Below are 21530 nucleotides of genomic sequence, written 5' to 3'. Positions count from 1 at the left end.
CTAGTTCTTCGGCCAAACATGCCGTGCTTCCAAATTTCATCGCTTCAACTTTTGGTACATCTTTGTTCTACTGCCTCGCGTTATTTGTACCTCGCAAAAATATGAAAGGAAAATGTTAGTAAAATACATGCCACCTCATCGTGTGGCATTTTAGAAATAAACACAAATAAAATCCTTTTCGGATTCATAACAACATTAAGAGTTTTAGTTACGGAGGCTCGGATCTGTATTTGGTATTCAGACGAAAGAAAATCCGATACCCCATGGCTGCAATCCAGTTGCTCGTCAGCCATCCTAGTTGCCTAGACAAGATACATGCTCATGAATTTCTTTCACTTACCATTATCTAGATCTTTTCGTCATCGCCTTTTACTGAAGTTCCTAAACCCAGGGACAACCTTTCTGAATGGGACGTGGCCTCAAAATCATTTTCATTGTCACCGTAGTATCAAAACACCAGCAGTAGTTAGGCTAAAAAAAAAATAAAGCTACTGTAATGAGCACTAAATCTGCTCAAAGTGCGAGAATAGTTTGTATGCGAAAGTGGTTTCAAATTGCATTAGGCTTTAAGGGCAACGAGATTACCACAACAATCTTACCTCCCATGTGTCAATAACATGTCATTTTCATCCTTAAAGTGCAGCGATCACTCGGCCAAAAATGCGTAATATTTCACTACCAAAATGAGGTTTGAATGGCCAAAATGCAGTAACTCTTGGCCTAAAACATAGCAGCTAATGGCCGAAAAAAATGGCAGCAACCACAAAAAGCAACGCCTGCCTCAATCATAACACGATTCATCCCCAAGTGAGGTATCACAATGTATTAGCAATTCCTCGGAGATCATTAGTTCAAAACAGTAGCCTCGAAGTGCAGCAGAGCGTGGAGGTTTGAAGCTCCCCACAAGTCATGCCAAGAAAAGAAAGGGGTGAAGAATAATCATCTAGGAGTACATATTTTTAACAAGCTAACAACAAGTGAAGTACAAAGTGTTTTGACGTTTTGAAATATTGACTTGATTTTGTCTAAATTTCAAAAGACATATTGACATATCAAGGAAGGACAAAGATTCACATATTGGGTGCGAAAGAACATACAAGACAGTTTCAAAATAAAATCAATGTATCTTGATTTCACAAATTGTAAAGACATAGTCACTTACTATTAAGAATCTCGGAAATAACTCAGCTTAAGAGAGAAGTCGATCATTTGGAATAATTTGCCAGAAAGTAAAAGAAATACCAACTACCAAACATGCTTAAAAAAAACAATGGGCCTTAAGGCGGACTACAAATAATAAACATCAAGCTCAATGATTCAGGCAACAAAAGGGGTTACCACCTTCCGAGTTTTCGATACCGCACAAGGTCAAAAGGTTTCTAGAGCCTTAGGCATGGCAGTATCATATCGGAGGAGGCTAAACCAAAACCCAAGGTTTGCCTTGACTTTCAGCCGGCAAAACGATACTAGAAGTAAGGATTTTATTCAGAGAAGCTACTGAAAGAAAAGGCAAACTAGACTTGAACTTGGATATTTTACGAATATTTATACATGAGAGGTTTTTTTAGGAGGAGCGTTCAAATGAGACAAATTCTTTCGATACATACTTCCTTTTTAAATATCACGACATGATATTTGGTAGAGATCAAGCACTAATTATAGAAATAAGGTTGTTAAACAAATCCTTGTTTAATACTCCAAAAAAAGTATTTTCAAGCAAAGAGAACTTGAGAACATAGGCCTAACAGATTGCGAACTAATTTATTCCAGTTTTCACTCATTAGGGAAGTTCATACACATTGCAAATTCAAGTTACAAATGAAAAAAGATTTTGAACCCCAAATATATGATATCTTTCCTTAAACAAACTCATGATTCGTACTAGCCTGTGGACACCTTGATTTTAGAAGAAACAGAGACGAGATTACATATTTTCTACACACACTTAACAGAGACTTGAACGGAATCCGAAAATATTCAATTTACTACTTTTTAATTTTATAAACTGAAGCGAAATGAGAGACGAAGGGGATTACCATGCTAAAAACAGCAAACTAACAGTCACTAGAACCACATGTATGGACTGTGTTTTAAAACCAACTAGCAAGCTATCACCGATTACATTTTTTATACTAGTTTTTCACAAAGATTAGAGAAAAACAGCCTCCCAAATATGGATAAAGAAACATTTGAAACAAAACAGCCGAAGCAATCGCCTAATTACTCGTTCAAACTACAAAGCAATCACCTAATTACTCATTCAAACTAACTTCACTCTTATGACTTCTATTAGCGATCTGGTTCCTTTCGCCTTTTATATGGTGAAAATGGCAACACACGGGTTATAATAGATGCAAAAGCGAAAAATTAGACGAGGACATAGTTATTTATATATTCGACAAGTCGAATTCATATTTCTCTTAAGTACTTTACTTTAAGTTTCCAGTAGCTCTTTACACGTACATGATTTATATTAAATAAAATGGCAACATCAAGTATTGTAACAAATGGCTAAATAGAAAATTAGGCGAGCGACACCAACGTTCAATTATTTATGCATTCACTCATGGGACTAAAATAAAAGTAGGGAAAAGGAAAGTTACTGACCTTCTCCGGGGCAGCGAACTGAGGTGATTCGTCGTTGTCGAGTCGCCGAATCCGCTCGTTAACTCCTCTCGGAATGTATTTTATGTCAAAGAGTAGAATGTAAAGAGTGATTTCTTTCCCTTGTTCTCATAAAAATGAAAGAAGGGAGGTTTTCCACTGAGAAAGCTTGTAAAAAATAATAAGAGAAGAGGATTTTCTCCCAATTGAAAAGCTCGTTCGAAAGGAGGGGTTTCTTAGCCTTCAAAAAAAACTTCTTTAAACACACAGCTAAAGGGTTGTATTTATAGCTAAATTTAGGAGCTCAACAGCTTCTCAAGGAAGCCAAGAATTCGAAATTCAAATAAGAAGTAGGGAAAAATCCTCAGAGACGTTTCTGACAGAGTAGATGATGAAGGGGGGAAAATCTCACCTTTTCAGACTGATTAGAAAGGAAGAGAGCCGTTGAGAGAGAGAATCCAGCGATCCTAGGTTGTATCCGTTGGATTGAGAGAGAGTTGATGGGAAATAGGTGATAAGAGAGGCCTAGGGTTCTGTTGGATAGGTTTGTTTCTGATTTTGTTTTGAGGATGAAATAAAAGGGGTCTTAGTTAGTATTGGGCCAGGTCAAGGTGGAATTGGGCTGGTGATTTTTATAGAATAGGAATTGGTGATGGGTTTATTTGGCCCAATGTTTGATAGATGAATTATTTTCTAATCTCTTTTTACTTTAATAAATTAATTAAAATATACTTCTTTGTCCTAATTAATTCCCACAAAAATGTATACCTATATAAATTATGACACAAGTAATTTAATATACGCCCTTAGTTTAAAAATAGTGTAAAAGATGATTAATACGGTAATAAGTAAGATTAAAGGAAAAATGCCAATGCCAATATTGATATACGAATATTAACATTATTATTATTATTATTATTTTCGAATGATTTTAATTATAAAAAAAAAAATGTTTAGTCCTTTTCAATTATAAAATAGGATGTTTGGTCATTTTTAAGAGACAATAAGAATGTTCTTAATTTTAGCGAAATATATCTCGAAAAATAGTGTAATAATTAGCGAAAATATTCCAAACTCATTTTCGGGGAATTTTCACGACTGAGAAGCATAGTGAAATTAATTAAATAAAAAGGAGGGCCAAAATTGGGTGTCAACAGCTTGTCCCTCTTCGACCAGGGATGATGAAAGAGTCTTTGGGCGAAGACGTTGACATAAACTCAATTTTGTCCCGACGAGTAAATCGATTTGGTTTGGAGAGAGTACAACCGAAAAGAGTAATTCTTTTTTGGGAATCGAGAGGTGGGTTTATGAATTCGACCGAACTCGGTTCCCGAGTAGCCTATATATCTCGGGTCATAAGAGAATCAGGTCGATGTAGTTCAAACAAGGAGATGGTAAAATTTGGAGAGGTCCCCAAAATTTGCCCCAGTGTCTGAATTATGAGGACACTGGCTTTCTTGTTATAGACAGGGGAATGATACTTTTGTTGGAGATTTGGAAGGTTGAGTTGTTGAAAATTTTTGAGTGATCCTCAAAAATTTGTCCCAGTGTTGTAGTTATGGTAACACGAGGTTTTGGAGATGGAAAGGGTAGTAGTTTCAAAGACGAGCGAAAATAGCTAGCATGGGATATGACTGGCTTGACTCTGAGTTCCCTACTATTGAAGAGAACGAGAATTAATTCAGATGTGTTTCAAAGGAAACGAGAAGATAGAAAATTTTGAGGGATATATCTCAAAATTTGTCCCAGTGTCGAATTATGATGACACTAGATGTTGTTAGGAAAATGTGGTCAAATTTTGAAAAAAATTGCTGATGAAAAAGGTCTTTCTGATGACGGGATGTACTTTTGCAGCTTCTTATTTATAAATGTGGCGGCCGCAACACACCCATAAGCGAGACTCTACACGAATGCATCTATGTGCCGTCATAGGACCATTTCAAAGACGTCGTAGAGGACCGACCCTCGAATTGTCCCGATCGTATTATGACGACCTTAGGATGCGGAAGGATTTGACTGAGTCTCTAGAATGTAGATTCTCAAAAAGAAGTGACTTCTTAAAATTGAAAAAAAATGGTTGGCGAGCTAAAGCGGAGAGCGGATTCGTTGACTCAAGCTTGTGAGTTTGATGTCCTCATCAAGCGGGCGCCTCGCCGCGTGGCAGAGATAGTTCCACGTTGTATTGTGTTTATCCGCAAAAAATGTAAAGATACCGTCCGTGCGCTTCAAAGTTATAATGTAATAATAACATAAGAAATAAAGGAAGGGATTGTAGACAAACTAGAATTGAAAGCACCGATTTGCGGAGAGAGACCGAAATGTAAAGCTTCCTAGCGGAGCCGTAATGTAGGGGCTTCCGATAATGTAAAAGCTTCCTACAAGCGGAGCAACCGTAATGTAAAGTAAAAAAACATCTCCGATTGGCGGACCAACTGTAATGTAAAAGCTTCCTACGTCAGGAAAAATGTAAAAACTTCCTACCGGAGCAACTGTAATGTAAAGTAAAAAATCTCCGATTGGCGGAGCAATTGTAATGTAAAGTAAAAAATCTCCGATTGGCAGAGCAATTGTAATGTGAAGTAAAAATCTCCGATTGGCGGAGCAATTGTAATGTAAAGTAAAAATCTCCGATCGGCGGAGCAACTGTAATGTAAAGTAAAAATCTCCGGTCCCATTGGCGGGTAAAAAATCTCCGATTGGCGGGCGAAGTTAGACTCGCGGGTCCCCGATTGGCGGAGTTATTTGACGCAGTTAGATTGTATTTTCAAATGGCGGAGTTAGTCGCAGTTAGATTGTATCTTCAATTGGCGGAGTTAGTCACAGTTAGATCGTATCTCCGATTGGCGGAGTTATTTGACGCAATTAGATCGTATCTCCGATTGGCGGAGTTATTTGACGCAGTTAGATCGTATCTCCGATTGGCGGAGTTAATCACAATTAGATTGTAGATCTCCGATTGGCGGAGTTTCTCTTTTTTTTTTTCGATCTCCGCTTGGCGGAGTTATTATTAAGGAACAAAGCTGCTACGGGGGCCCCCATCTTCGAATAATCGACCTTGACCCTGCTTCTGGAGATACCTGCAAATTTAAATAAAACGTTCAGAGGTGAATAAGCCAAGATAACAAAATAAAATAGGAGAAGGTTATTTTGGCTCATAGCGTAGAGATGGATCTTGTGACGCCTCCACCGGAAGTTCGCTTCGATGTCATCTTGTCATAATTCCTGTCAATCCTGTATCCAAAGAAAAATTCTTAGTTTGGGAGGGGTGTTGATTTGTGTCGATCGTGGCCTTAGCCTTGTCGCTTGAATGCTTTGAGCTTCTTTGGTCGCGAGATCTCTATCCGAGACTTGGTAGGTGGAAAAATACATAAATGCACTTTGAAAGAAAAAAAAAAAAAAAATGGTATTTTAGAAATCGGATATGCATGTATATATACTACGTATAAATGCAATAAAACTCTATCATTTTTTAGATTATGACATATTCCGAAACGCATTGAGCTTCTCCATTCTGATGCCTGCATCCAAACGGTGTCTTTGCATAGTCTGTTCCTCTGATGACGCTTCTTCGTATTCAAGCCAAGTGTCGCGATGTCTTTGACGATGAGACCGATCCTAATCTATAGTTACATTACAAATAAAAGGTTTCCTAAGGGGTATGACCGAACCTTTTTAGGTTGCCTACGTATCCCAAATAGGAATCAGGTCTGTACGTAGTTCGAGGGTACAAATGAAAAGAAAATGATATGTAATGTAATGTGACCGAGCTCGACTTAAAGCCGCCTACGTATCCAAACGGAATCAGGTCGTAACGTAGTTCAATTACAATAAAAAGGTAAAATAATGCAATGACCGAGCCTGACTCAGGCTGCCTACGTATCCAAACGGAATCAGGTCATAACGTAGTTCAATTACAATAGAAAAGAAGATTAATAAAGGGACCGAATCCGGTAGGGATTGCCTACGTATCCCACCTAGGGAAATCAAGTCGAATCGTAGTTCCAGTTATATGAAGATAATGTTTTTTAGGGTTTTCTATGACAAGAGACCGGACTCGATGTGGGTTGCCTACGTACCCCACCGTGGGAAGTCGTGTCGCCGTAGTTCTCGTTACAATAGAAATGCAAATTACAACGGAAAAGAAAAAAAAAGCTAGCTTGATGTCTTCGCATGTAGTACTTCTTGATCGAGTCTGAGTTGATGGGCTTCGTGCTCACTCTACCATCCATTTCTGCCAAAATCAATGCTCCTCCTGAAAGCACTCGATGAACCACGTATGGACCTTGCCAATTTGGTGCGAATTTCCCTTTAGCTTCATCCTGATGAGGAAATATTCGCTTTAAAACCAACTGCCCTGGTTCGAATTTCCTAGGCCTTACTCTCTTGTTAAATGCCTTGGACATCCTATTCTGATAAAGCTGACCGTGACAGACAGCGTCCATCCTTTTCTCATCAATGAGCATCAACTGTTCGTGTCTACTACGTATCCATTCTGCATCGTCCAAACCAACATCTTGGATAATCCTTAGAGAAGGTATCTCTACTTCGCGGTATCACAGCCTTTGAGCCATAGACCAACATATAGGAGTTGCTCCCGTGGATGTTCTAGCAAAGTGGTACGGTAACCAAGCAAAGCATATGGCAACTTCTCATGCCATTGCCTGTGACTGTCTGTTATCTTCCTCAAGATCTTCTTGATGTTCTTATTTGCTGCCTCGACTGCTCCATTCATCTGTGGTCGATAAGCTGTGGAATTTCGGTGGGCAATCTTGAACTTTTCACAAGTCTCTCTCATAAGATCGCTGTTGAGATTGGCTGCATTATCTGTGATAATTGACTCTGGAATCCCAAATCGGCAAACTATATTGTTGCGAACAAAATCTGCTACCACCTTCTTTGTTACCGCCTTGTACGTTGAAGCTTCGACCCATTTAGTGAAATAATCGATGGCCACCAAGACGAAGCGATGCCCATTTGATGCAGGGGGTTCGATAGGTCCAATCACATCCATGCCCCAAGCGGCGAACGGCCAAGGGGAACCCATTACATTGAGCTCATTTGGGGGAACTCGAATGAAATCTCCGTGAACTTGACATTGATGACACTTTTGTACATAGCGAATGCCGTCTCTTTCCATAGTCATCCAAAAGTAGCCCGCTCTCAGAATCTTCTTTGCCAAAGTGAATCCGTTCATGTGGGGTCCACATGTCCCTGCGTGTACTTCTTCTAACAACCTCGTCGCCTCCGTGGCATCTACACATCTTAGCAATCCCAGATCTGAAGTCCTCCTATATAGGATTTCTCCGTTAAGGAAGAAGTGATTTGCCATTCTCCTCAAGGTCCGCTTCTGTTTGTTAGTTGCATTTTCCGGATATTCTCTCGTCTCGAGCAACTTTTTAATGTCGTAGTACCATGGCTGGCCATCCAATTCTTCATCGACATGAAAACAATATGCTTGCTGATCATGTATTTCTACCTTGATAGGGTCGATGTAATTCTTGTCCGGTGTTGGATCATTGATGACAATGTCGCAAGGGCATCAAAGAAACTTATTTTGGATTCGAAGGACATGCTTGAAGTCAATTTCCCTGAACTGCTTGCACAACTCCTTCACGCAATGTAAGTATGGAAGAATTTTGACATTCTTGGTGGTCCATTCTCCTAGTACCTGATGAACTAATAGGTCGGAATCGCCTATTACCAAAAGTTCTTTGATGTTCATATCAACTGCCATCCTAAGCCCAAGGATGCAAGCTTCATATTCTGCCATATTGTTCGTGCAGGGAAATCTGATCTTTGCCGAGATAGGGTAGTGCTGACCTGTCTCGGAAACCAAAACTGCTCCTATTCCGACTCCTTTGAAATTTGACGCTCCGTCAAAGAACATCCTCCATCCTGAGTAAGGCTCTGAAATATCTTCTCCTGCGAACAGTACTTCCTCATCAGGAAAATAGGTTGTAAGCGGCTTGTATTCATTGTCTACCGGTTCTCTCGCAAGGTGATCCGCCAATGCTTGTCCCTTGACGGCCTTCTGAGTTACGTACACGATATCAAACTCACTTAACAAAATCTGCCATTTTGCTAATTTTCCGTAGGCATCGGCTTCTGGAAGATGTATTTGAGTGGATCCATCCTTGAGATCAAGTACGTGGTGTACGCAGATAGGTAGTGCCTCAACTTTTGTGCGATCCAAGTCAAAGCACAACACGTGCGTTCCAACAAAGTGTACCTCGCCTCGTACGGTGTGAATTTCTTGCTTAGGTAGTAAATGGCTTGCTCCTTTTTTCCTGTCTCATCGTGTTGTCCCAACACACATCCAAACGCACCATCCACTACAGATAAGTACAATAATAGAGGCTTTCCTGGTTCTGGCGGGACCAATACGGGTGGATTGGACAAGTACTCCTTGATTCTGTCGAAGGCCTTCTGACACTCTTCCGTCCATTTTGTGGCAAAGATCTTTCTTCAAAGAACCTTAAATATAGGTTCACAAATCACCGTTGATCGTGCGATGAATCGACTAATGTAATCGAGCCTTCCGAGGAAACTCATTACATCTTTTTTGCTCTTCGGGGAGGCAAGTCTTGATTGCCTTGATTTTTGAAGGATCCAACTCTATACCTTTTCTCGCTAACAATGAACCCAATAATTTTCCAAAGGGAACTCCAAACGCACATTTTGCTGGATTCAACTTCAAGTCATACCTCCTCAATCGTTCAAAGAACTTCCTTAGGGATTTGATAATGACATCGTCCACGTAGACTTCGATCTCCTTATGAATCATATCATGGAACAAAGTAGTCATGGCCCTCATGTAGGTCGCACCAAAGATTCTTGAGGCCAAATGGCTTCACTCGGTAGCCGTATACTCCCCACGGAGTGGTGAACGCCATTTTTTTCGCATCATCCTCATGCATCAAAATCTGATGATATCCTGCAAAGCAATCGACAAATGATTGCAACTCATGTTTTGCACAGTTATCGATGAGTATGTGGATGTTCGGAAGAGGGAAGTCATCCTTAGGACTAGCTTTGTTGAGATCCCGATAATCCACACATATCCTAATTTTTCCATCCTTCTTTGGATTGGCCAACCAGGAAGGGTAGTTTGTAACCCTCACAATATTTGCTTCAATCTGCTTGGTGACTTCCTCTTTGATCGTTAAACTCAAATCGGGCTTGAACTTCCTTGGCTTTTGCTTGATCGGCGGGCGGGTGGGATCAGTTGGTAGCCTATGAGAGACGATGTCGGTGCTCAGCCCGGGCATGTCGTCGTAGGACCAAGCAAATACGTCGACATACTGCTTAAGCAATTCCAACAATTCTTGCTTCCGTTCTGCTTCTAAGTGTATGCTGATCCGAGTTTCCTTCACTGTTTCGTCGTCTCCCAAGTTAACTATCTCAGTTTCATCCAAGTTCGGTTTCTTTTGATTCTCGAGTTGCTCGATCTCTTGCGGAAGATTCTCGTGCATCATGCTTTCGTCGTATTCCTCGTAATCTTGTTCGTCGTTTGTACTTTGCTCAATGGTTTCGTTACATGTCATAATCATAGAATGAATATTTTTACTAGTTTGAGTGCTGAAAAAGAAAGGCGAGTATAAGTAAGATATGATATTTTAATAGAAAAATAAAAATGCATTTTCATTAAAGAAGCATTCAATGCTTTTAAAGAAAGAGGCGGATGACAAAAAGAGCACAGGCATGATTCAAGCCTCAATTGATCATGCTATTTTGAAAACAAACTACAATTCCACACTACCAAGACTCCCGGCGAACCAAGGATGGGCTGACAGTCCAATTCTGCAAGATCTCTCCCGGTTCGGCATCACGAATAGTCGGTGTCTCGCATCCGCTTTCAGCTTTCCCCACAATACTCCTCAATCATTGTCACGAACAAAGTTCTCCATTCCTTCTATGATATCTTCATCGACCTCCGCACAATCATCTGACCCTGGACAGGAACTTGCTCTGGCACAAAGATCCTCTTGGTGCCGCTAGTTTCTCCAAACATAGGATCATACCCGAGCCCAAAAGTACCCTTCGTTGCTTCGCTGGATTGGTTCAATTATGCCATCGATTTTGGGCCTAACCCGACTTTGGTCGGTAGCCGTACTTCAACATCTCTCGACGCTACCATCTTTGCCGCGCTTGACATCTTCATTTCATCGATCCCGCCATCTCATCTATTTTTACAGCTTGCATGATTTCCACAAAGATGAAAGGTGGCTCCATCTAATTCTCCCATTTCTTCAATAACCGGAATAGAGCGTTCGGAATAGACGGGGTGACCAAGTTCCCCCTGAACTACGATTTGCTCCCAGCCCCATTCGAATTTCAAACACTGATGCAAAGTGGAAGGAACGGCTCCAGCCATGTGGATCCATGGCCTTCCTAACAACAAGTTGTAAGTTGATGATATGTCCATCACTTGAAAAAGGATCGGGAATTCCACGGGCCCGATCTGCAAATGTAGACAAATTTCTCCAATGACACCCCTTTGTGTCCCGTCAAAAGCTCGACCTTCATACGGCTTTCTTTCATTTCTCCCGTGTCCATCTTCAAACTTCTCGTGGTGTTGAGAGGGCAAATGTTACACCCTGAACCTCCATCGACAAGTACCCTAGATACAAACTTATCTCCGCACCTCACGGTGATGTGAAGTGCTTTGTTGTGTTCTCGTTCCTTCCGGTGGAAGTTCATCATCGCAAAAGAAATCTTGTTTGCTTCAACCATCCGCCCGATTGTTGCGGCCGCGTTTCACTCGTCGTCTCATTCGATATGCTTACTCCACTCAATACCTTAACTAAAGCGTCCCCGTGGGCTTCGAACTCATCAACAAGGACATGATCGATATTTGGGCGGTGTCTTCTTCAACTCGTTCTCAACCGAATAATCTTTGGTTTGCATCTTCTTCAAACTCGTCGCCTCGCATCGCAATGTTTTTCCTTTGATGGGGCTCTTTGCCTGAACTTCCTCTGTTTAGATCCTCCGGGACGTAACATCTTCCTGACCTCGTCATTCCATGAGCGACGGCGGTTTCCAGCATCTTAGCCTTTCCTTTCAATTGATAGTCCCATGGGACTGCCCTAGAATCATAATCGTGCTTTCTTGCTACAACAAAGGGTCACCACGAATTTTGGTTGGTATGTCCGAACAACCGCCGCCTTCAACCGTACCGTGATGATGGGAGTAGTTGGGATGTTGCAACAAATGCCTCGTTGTTTCCAACGGGCACAATGGTTCCCTCCAAGTCATATTCCTCATCAAATGATATCATATTAACTGCCCGATTTTCATGATTTGGTAGGGGGTTGTTGTTCACGTTCGGGGGCGCTGTAGTGCATTGAATTGCTCCACTCTTGATTAAAGCTTCAACTTGGTTCTTCAAACCAAAGCACTCCTCAGTGTCATGTCCCTGAATTCCCGAATGATATGTGCAACGTTTGTTCCCATCAAAGTTTCGAGGAATCGGATCGTGATTCTCCTTCAATTGGTTGCAACAATCCCGCTATCCTCAACCTTTCAAATAACCGGGCCAAAGGCTCGGCTATGGGGGGGTATAGGTTCGGTATTTCGACTTCGGAGTCGGGCGAGGTCTTGGGGCATATGGTGGTCTATTCTCGTGGGACGGGTGCTTGGATAGTGGGTGTGGTCTTGGAGGGTTTTGCAAGTGGGGGCTCGTGGTGGGTTGTAATGTGGTTGGGCGTTATAAGCTGGGTATGGGACATAAGGGGCATGAGCAAAGATTTGAGGGTTTGTGGGGTATCGGCGAGATGACTCTCCTCGCCGGTAGTAAGGTGTGATATTGGATATGTCCTCCTTCTTCTTCTTAATTCCGCTAATGGAACCTGACTGTATGGCTTTGCTTGCGGCTTGTAGCGCAGCCATTGATTGAATCTTTCCAGACTTGATTCCTTCTTCCAAAAAGTCTCCCATTTTGACCAAATCTGCGAACTTTTGGCCCATTGATCCCATCATCTTTTCAAAGTAGATGCCTTCCTGAGCTCGAATGAAATACTTGCTGAGCTCGCTCGTCCAACGGGGGCATAACTCGGCAACAATTCTCCAACGTCTTGCGTAATCCCGGAATGATTCGCCGCCTTCTTTTGTATGTTGCTCGAGAAAATCCGTCCGGTGTGATCTCGTGTTAAATCCGAAGCGATTCATGAAATCCCCAGCCATATCCTGCCAGTCGCTCCATTTGCGAGGATCTTGGCGAGTATACCAAGTGAGCGCCTCTCCTGACAAACTTCTAATAAACAATTTCATCCTCAATTTCTCGTTCCTTCCAACTCCTACTAACTTGTCGCAGTAGGCCCTCAAATGTGCATGAGGATCACCTGTCCCATCAAAAATATCAAACTTAGGAGGTTTGTACCCCATCGGCATACCAATATCCAGGTGTATGCATAGATCATCATAATCCAAACTCTCACTTCCCCGAGTGACTCGCATGTTCCACATTTCTTTCCTTAGACTGTGCAGATGGTTCATGATTGATTCGTCTTCTCCTATCTTGGCATCTCTCTCCATTTCTGCATACTGATCCACCTCGAACGGGACCCTGACTGTGACAGGAGCGGTAAAGGTTGGAGCCCAGCTGCATATACCGGTGGCACATGTTGCTCGTAGGAAGTGTCAACGTGTGCCCCTGGTATGTGCTGCACGGTGGGGTAAGTAGGTGCAGTAGCAGTTTGGGTTGATAGTGGGTTTTGTGAAGTATGAGTGTAGTCGGGGACGTAAGGGGTTTGTTTAGGCAAATTTGGTACATTCGCCGGAGCGACTGGAGGTAAGTTGGAAAAAGAAAGGGGTATTGGAGGTGGACGTATGGATGGAGGGAACGGTTCTGGAATCGGCGAATCCAAAGACGGAAAGAGAGGTGGGTTTGGGAAAGCAACACAAAGGAGACGGGTCGTGTCCCGAACTTGGCGTAGCTCTCCTCTTAGTTCGTCAAGTTGTAGCTTTAGCAAGGCGATCTCTTCTTCATCGTTCGCATTAATCCTCTCTCGAGCTTTCGGATTTTCATTTGTTATGGAAAGGTTAGCAATGGGTTGACTTCGTTGGTGATAGTCATTTTTCCCTTAGATCTCAAATTGTAGTGTGACTCGGCCGCTTTGAAGATCAACACAAATCAACCTCTCGTTGGGGATAAAACTAAAATAAAGACAATTGGAAAACAAAAGTTAGTCCGGAAGCTTTAAAAGAGTAGAGTAACACATTTGATCACATAATTACGTCAAGTCGACGTGCAAACAAGCGTGTCCTAATTGTGGAGCCTCTTTTTGCCAGAGGTAAGCCTACGTCACACACAAGTTGATGATGATGATCCTTTTTTTTTTTGACACATTCTCGTGATTTTTTTTTTTAGAACAAACATAACTTCCATTCCAACAAAAGGTAGCTCGAGAGCTTACAAGGATAGGGCCTATGGCAAAATGAAATGATAGAACACAAAAGGGGATGGCCATAAAGGCATACAAAAGGAACGGGTCGATGGAAATTTAAAATGAAAATGCAAAGGGTGGCCACGAGGGCGTACAAAGGGATTGGGCCATACGACACTCTTTTGGAATGTAAAGAAAATAAAAGTGGAAAGAAAATAGTCTAGGGCCATGTCGGGCCGTCATTGTCATCCCCATCATATGCTGGATCATAATCGGGCCCTGGGTCGTACTCAGGTTCTTCCTCTGGGTCTGTCCAACCCGCCTCTGGATCATACTCAGGTCCTTCCTCTATACCATGTACTGTAGGCTCCGTGCTCGGACCGCACCTCCGCATCCTCCTAAGGTCCGGGCCGGAGTATACTGGTGATTTCTCGTGCTCCACCTCCATTGCAAGGTCACGTTCTGCTTCCCACTCTGGATCTTCTTCCGGATCCTCCTCCATTGGTTCGTCTGACTCTGCCGGGTCCTCCTCCTCTACCAACTGTATCAAATGGTTTACTGAACCCGGAACTACCTGCCTGTACATGTCATTGTTGACGTTCATGAGGGGCAGTACCTCAACTGTAAGCCAATCGGCTACATCATAGTCTGTGAACCCGTCGAATCCGTCTTCGGTCGGTAGGCCCCCTCCCACATTATACCAGTGCGTAATACTCGGTGTGCACCAACTCTCGTTACCCATACCAATCGTGATCATGTTCAACCATTCTCTTTGTAGAATTCTCACTCGTGCTATCGGGAACCACCCTATCATAGTTACCTTCATGCGCAAAGGCTACGCGGACCGCATCGGGACATCTTGCGTAACTCCAAATTGCCTCGACTCTCGAGAGGCGCATATGGTTGAATCCCGTCCAACCCGATTAACTCGATGAAGTATAGATTTGCGCTTCTCACCAAAGGTCTCCCGACCTGTGGGTATTTCCACCGAACAAAGCATCTCCCGTGAGTCGTACCAAGAATGCGCGCCACTCCTCCGCTCCCGTAGGTTCGTGCCGCACCTCATTCTTTCCGTATGGCTCGAATTCTCGCTACGAGTATCTATGCAAAGAATCCATGATAGGGGCGAGTATAGAAGTGTTCCACGGCCCATAACCGCAAGCAAGAGATTACACCCTCAAAAAAGTTATGCCCTCTTGAACAGGCCGATAGAGCTCGGAGCATCTCCGCGAGAATCATAGGGACCAATGTCAATTCATCCGGTCCCGAGAAGATATTCATAACAAGTGGCAAAAGGTTGATATTGATTCGGTAGGCTCTCTTTGGGAAGACCAAGACTCCCAACAAGGCTATGGCGAAGACTCGTGGCCGCATTTTCTCCCACCTTCCGCGGTCACATGCAAACTCATCCCGATGTCGATCAAAGCTTTCTGACGCCCAAATCTCCGAAAAAAAAGTCAAACTTCACTCGATCATTTTCCACGTTCCTCAAGACCGGTAGACATTAAATCCCAAAATGAGCAAGAATTTCTCTCCCGATATGAAGGATGGTAACACTGGCATTTTTCCCTTAAATAGTAAGTCGGTGAATCCACAAACTTCCTCTAAAGTAGGGGTTATCTCAAAATCTAAAAATTGAAGGTTACACTGGCGGGATCCCAAAATTCTATCAGCAGCTTGGTGAGAGTTTTGTTAGCTTGGATACCCATTAGTGACATTAACGACCCCAAGGTGTTGCCTCGACTTCCTCTCCGTGTGCCACTTTTATGTTCCTCCACCAAGTTTGCAGTGTGTCGTGAGGAGGTGAGACTATCATTTGGATATTTGGTAGGTTTTGGTTGATTTCCATCTGAAAAGAAGGGTAAAGGTTATGATAAGTATTGTTTGTTAAAAAAAAATCATCTTGTGTCTTTTAAGGATCATTTCATCAATTCACATAAAGGGTTATGTCATTCAGGTTTCAAATCTTTGACAAAAGGGTGGATTCCTAATTTGCAAAATGACAATACCTTGGATTGTCCCGCCTAAGGTGTATGCAAAAGATGACTTATTTTTTCTAGAATAAGATTTTTTCCTAAGAGTTTCGGAGTGGATCGAATGTTCATGAGAAGGTACGTAGTAAACTACCATACCGACTCGAAACTAGAGAATCCAAAGAAGGGGTGGAGGTGTGTCGACAACACCTCGCGTGAACCACGCGTGTGTGTAAGTGTACGGCCAAAGACTCGATAGAAAGTGCAATGACATTATAAGGAAAGCAAGAATAAATAGTGTTTTCTTAAACAAATAAGGAGCACAAGTTTGGCTTTGGCTTGCGTCCTTTCAAATATAGCAATGTAGCAACTCATAAATAATAGGTGATAAAACAAATAAACAAACATCCCCCGAGTATCTACTTCTTAAACTAAGTCTACTAAAGTCAAAACCTAAGGTATGGTCCCCAGCAGAGTCGCCATTCTGTCATGCCCTATTTTTAACGGATTAAAACTAGTTCACAACTTATAGGCTATGTTTCCTCTGGTTTTGTAAATTTTCAGAGTCGCCACCTAATTTTAGGAAATATTAGGAAATCATTTGTAAAAAAAAAAAAAAAGGTAAACTCCATTTTTAGTCTTTGAAACCTGTGAGATTCTAGGTAAGGGTTTTATTTGCCCCGAGGGGAAGGTGTTAAGCATCCCTCGAGCCTCTATCCGAGACAAATTTTTAAACTTAGTTTAATTAACACTAGAGGGGATTGTTTATCTATTTCTTATTTATTATTACCTATTTTAAAGAATCTAAAGGAACTAATTTCCAAAGATATTCATACAAATAGCAATTTTAAAGTCATTATAATCATGTAAATAAATGTATATATAGAAATGATTAAATGAGAGTATGTATGCGATGTATGTAAAAAATGATATATGTGTGTGTTTATTTGTAAACGTAGTTTAGTATGCATGAGAATGTAAACATATATATACATGTATTCATGATGTATTTTTGTATAAAATAGTGTAATATGGGAGGATTAGTAGGATTTTTTTTTTTTTTTTTTTTTTTTATAAGAAAATAATGTATATATGTAGGAATTATTGTTTACGAGAGCATACCTTTGGGCCAATTATTTGGGCCACAATGATAGAAAAACCATTTGTTCTTGCTCGAGAATTGATTCGTTATAATAGTTTAGACCTGCCATTAACTCAAGACTAGTAATAATATGAAATTAAATCAATCTTAACTTTAACTAACCGTGAAATACCAAAGTAGCAAACTTCGGATTTCAACTGGATAAAGAAGGAAAACCAAAGTAAATAAGTTAGCAATTTCTTATAGATCCAAATATACATGTAATACTTGGATACATAAATTTAGATAGAAATAAATAAGGTTTAAGACTTCACTCTATTTGCCCCTTTTTCTAGTTCTTCGGCCAAACATGCCGTGCTTCCAAATTTCATCGCTTCAACTTTTGGTACATCTTTGTTCTACTGCCTCGCGTTATTTGTACCTCGCAAAAATATGAAAGGAAAATGTTAGTAAAATACATGCCACCTCATCGTGTGGCATTTTAGAAATAAACACAAATAAAATCCTTTTTTTTCATAACAACATTAAGAGTTTTAGTTACTCTAGGTCCTGATTCGTATTTGGTATTCAGACGAAAGAAAATCTGATACCCTATGGCTGCAATCCAGTTGCTCGTCAGCCATCCTAGTTGCCTAGACAAGATACATGCTCATGAATTTCTTTCACTTACCATTATCTAGATCTTTTCGTCATCGCCTTTTACTGAAGTTCCTAAACCCAGGGACAACCTTTCTGAATGGGACGTGGCCTCAAAATCATTTTCATTGTCACCGTAGTATCAAAACACCAGCAGTAGTTAGGCTAAAAAAAAAATAAAGCATACCGTAATGAGCACTAAATCGAAAGTGCAAGCAATAGTTTGGCCGACATCGAGAAGCTTTCCAAGAAAACTAGAATTAGGCTTTCATGGCAACAAAATTTTACCACAACAATCTTACCTCCCATGTGTCAATAACATGTCATTTTCATCCTTAAAGTGCACAATGTATCACCTCGCCAAAAATGCGTAATATTTCACTACCAAAATGAGGTTTGAATGGCCAAAACGCAAGAATCCTTGGCCTAAAACATAGCAAAAATGGCCGAAAAAATGGCAAGAACTACAAAAAGCAACGCCGCCTCAATCATAACACGATTCATCCCCAAGCGAGGTATCACAATGTATTAGCAATTCCTCTAGAGATCATTAGTTCAAAACAAGAGATCTCGAAGTTAAATGGTAGAGCGTGAGGTTTGAAGCTCCCCACAAGTCATGCCAAGAAAAGAAAGGGTGAAGAATAAGATCTAGAGTACATATTTTTAACAAGCTAACAACAAGTACAAGTACAAAGTGTTTTGACGTTTTGAAATATTGACTTGATTTTTTGTCTAAATTTCAAAAGACATATTTTTCACATATCAAGGAAGGACAAAGATTCACATATTAAAAGCGAAAGAACATACAAGATCAACTTCAAAATAAAATCAATGTATCTTGATTTCACAAATTGTAAAGACATAGTCACTTACTATTAAGAATCTCTTTAATAACTATTACTTAAGAGAGAAGTCGATCATTTGGAATAATTTGCCGAAAGTAAAAGAAATACCAACTACCAAACATGCTTAAAAAAAACAATGGGCCTTAAGGCGGACTACAAATAATAAACATCAAGCTCAATGATTCTTGCAACAAATGACAAACCACCTTCCGAGTTTTCGATACCGCACAAGGTCAAAAGGTTTTGAGCCTTAGGTTTGGCAAATCATCTGAGGAGGCTAAACCAAAACCCAAGGTTTGCCTTGAATTTCAGCCGGCAAAACGATACTAGAAGTAAGGATTTTATTCAGAGAAGCTACTGAAAGAAAAGGCAAACTAGACTTGAACTTGGATATTTTACGAATATTTATACATGAGAGGTTTTTTTAGGAGCTTTCAACGAGACAAATTCTTTCGATACATATTTCCTTTTTAAATATCACGACATGATATTTGGTAGAGATCAAGCACTAATTATAGAAATAAGGTTGTTAAACAAATCCTTGTTTAATACTCCAAAAAAGTATTTTCAAGCAAAGAGAACTTCAGAACATAGGCCTAACAGATTGCGAACTAATTTATTCCAAATTTTCACTCATTAGGAAGTTCATACACATTGCAAATTCAAGTTACAAATGAAAAAAGATTTTGAACCCCAAATATATGATATCTTTCCTTAAACAAACTCATGATTCGTACTAGCCCGTGGACACCTTTTTTTTTAGAAGAAACAGACGAGATTACATATTTTCTACACACACTTAACAGAGACTTGAACTAATCCGAAAATATTCAATTTACTACTTTTTAATTTTATAAACTGAAGCGAAATGAGAGACGAAGGGGATTACCATGCTAAAAACAAGAAACTAAAATATTTACTTGAACCACATGTACGGACCGTGTTTTAAAACCAACTAGCAAGCTATCACCGATTACATTTTTTATACTAGTTTTTCACAAAGATTAGAGAAAAACAATCATTTCCCCAAATATGGATAAAGAAACATTTGAAACAAAAACAAGGATCCCAAGCAATCGCCTAATTACTCGTTCAAACTACCAAGCAATCACCTAATTACTCATTCAAACTAACTTCACTCTTATGACTTCTATTAGCGATCTGGTTCCTTTCACCTTTTATATGGTGAAAATGGCAACACACGGGTTATAATAGATGCAAAAGCGGAAAATTAGACGAGGACATAGTTATTTATATATTCGACAAGTCGAATTAATATTTCTCTTAAGTACTTTACTTTAAGTTAAAACGCTCTTTACACGTACATGATTTATATTAAATAAAATGGCAACATCAAGTATTGTAACAAACGCCTAAATAGAAAATTAGGCGAGCGACACCAACGTTCAATTATTTATGCATTCACTCATGGGACTAAAATAAAAGTAGGGAAAAGGAAAGTTACTGACCTTCTCCGGGCAAATAACTGAGGTGATTCGTCGTTGTCGAGTCGCCGAATCCGCTCGTTAACTCCTCTCGGAATGTATTTTATGTCAAAGAGTAGAATGTAAAGAGTTATTTCTTTCCCTAGTTCTCATAAAAATGAAAGAAGGGAGGTTTTCCACTGAGAAAGCTTGTAAAAAATAATAAGAGAAGAGGATTTTCTCCCAATTGAAAATCTCGTGGATTCGAAAGAGGGATTTCTTTAGCCTTAAAAAAAAACTTCAAACACACACCATAAAGGGTTGTATTTATAGCTAGATTTAGGAGCTCACCACATCAATCAAGGAAGCCAAGAATTCGAAATTCAAAAGATAGGGGGAAAATCCTCGCAGACGTTTTTTTTCGACAGAGTAGATGATGAGGTGGGGAAAATCTCACCTTTCTGATCGATTAGAAAGGAAGAGAGCTTGAGAGAGAGAATCCAAATATCCTAGGTTGTATCCGTTGATTGAGAGAGTTGAGGAAATATATGATAAGAGAGGTCTAGGGAATCGTTGGATAGGTTTGTTTCGATTTTGTTTTGAGGATGAAATGAAAGGGGTCTTAGTTAGTATTGGGGCGTCAAGCGTGGAATCGGGTCATGATTTTTACAAATTAGGAATTGGTGACGGGTTTATTTGGCCCAATGTTTGATAGATGAATTATTTTCTAATCGCTTTTTACTTTAATAAATTAATTAAAATATACTTTTGTCCTAATTAATTCCCACAAAATGTATACCTATATAAATTATGACACAAGTAATTTAATATACGCCTTTAGTTTAAAAATAGTGTAAAAGATGATTAATACTTAAGTAAGATTAAAGGAAAAATGTCAATGCCAATATTGATATACGAATATTAACATTATTATTATTATTATTATTATTATTATTATTATTATTATTATTATTATTATTATTTTCGAATGATTTTAATTATAAAAAAAATGTTTAGTCCTTTTCATTTATAAAATAGGATGTTTGGTCATTTTTTAAGAGACAATAAGAATGTTCTTAATTTTAGCGAAATATATATCGAAAAAATAGTAATAATTGGCGAAAATATTCCAAACTCATTTTCGGAGAATTTTCACGACTGAGAAGCATAGTGAAATTAATTAAATAAAAAGGAGGGCCAAAATTGGGTGTCAATAGAGAGAAAAAGATGAAGTTAGAGGCGGCCAAAATTTAGGGCAAAGACTATTTTAGGACATCATTTATATTTTGTTGTCTTTTTAATTTCCTTTATTTACTTTTTGTTTTTTTGGACCCGTTTTTGGGCTTTGGACTAGCTTTTTTGGGCTAGATTGCATATTAATAAAAAGGCCACAAGCCACCAAAGTTTAATTAAAAAAAAATCGAAGGAATTACAAATGGACAAAAGAAGACCATCAGAAGAACGGCAAATGGCTTCTTCCTAAACAAGGAAATACTGTATAAATAGACGTCGGATCTGGGTCTGCTTCAATGTGTAGATGCCGATGAAGCCTCCAAATTTCT

General features: G+C 40.0%; 1 long non-coding RNA gene across 1 annotated transcript; it reads right to left on the bottom strand.

The window, feature by feature from the left end:
• Nucleotides 1–1409: 1409 nt before the first annotated feature.
• LOC132037603 (uncharacterized) lies at nt 1410–20315 on the bottom strand. Its single transcript, XR_009409932.1, has 2 exons — nt 19646–20315; nt 1410–2269 (listed from the first exon to the last, which is right to left on the bottom strand). It is a non-coding gene; the product is annotated as an uncharacterized LOC132037603 (long non-coding RNA).
• Between the last annotated feature and the right edge of the window lie 1215 nt (nt 20316–21530).

The sequence above is a fragment of the Lycium ferocissimum genome, chromosome 11 (genome assembly GCF_029784015.1).
Source record: "Lycium ferocissimum isolate CSIRO_LF1 chromosome 11, AGI_CSIRO_Lferr_CH_V1, whole genome shotgun sequence".
NCBI lineage: Eukaryota > Viridiplantae > Streptophyta > Magnoliopsida > Solanales > Solanaceae > Lycium > Lycium ferocissimum.
Note: the sequence above shows the minus strand (reverse complement) of the source record. Positions and strands in the feature narration are given on the sequence as shown.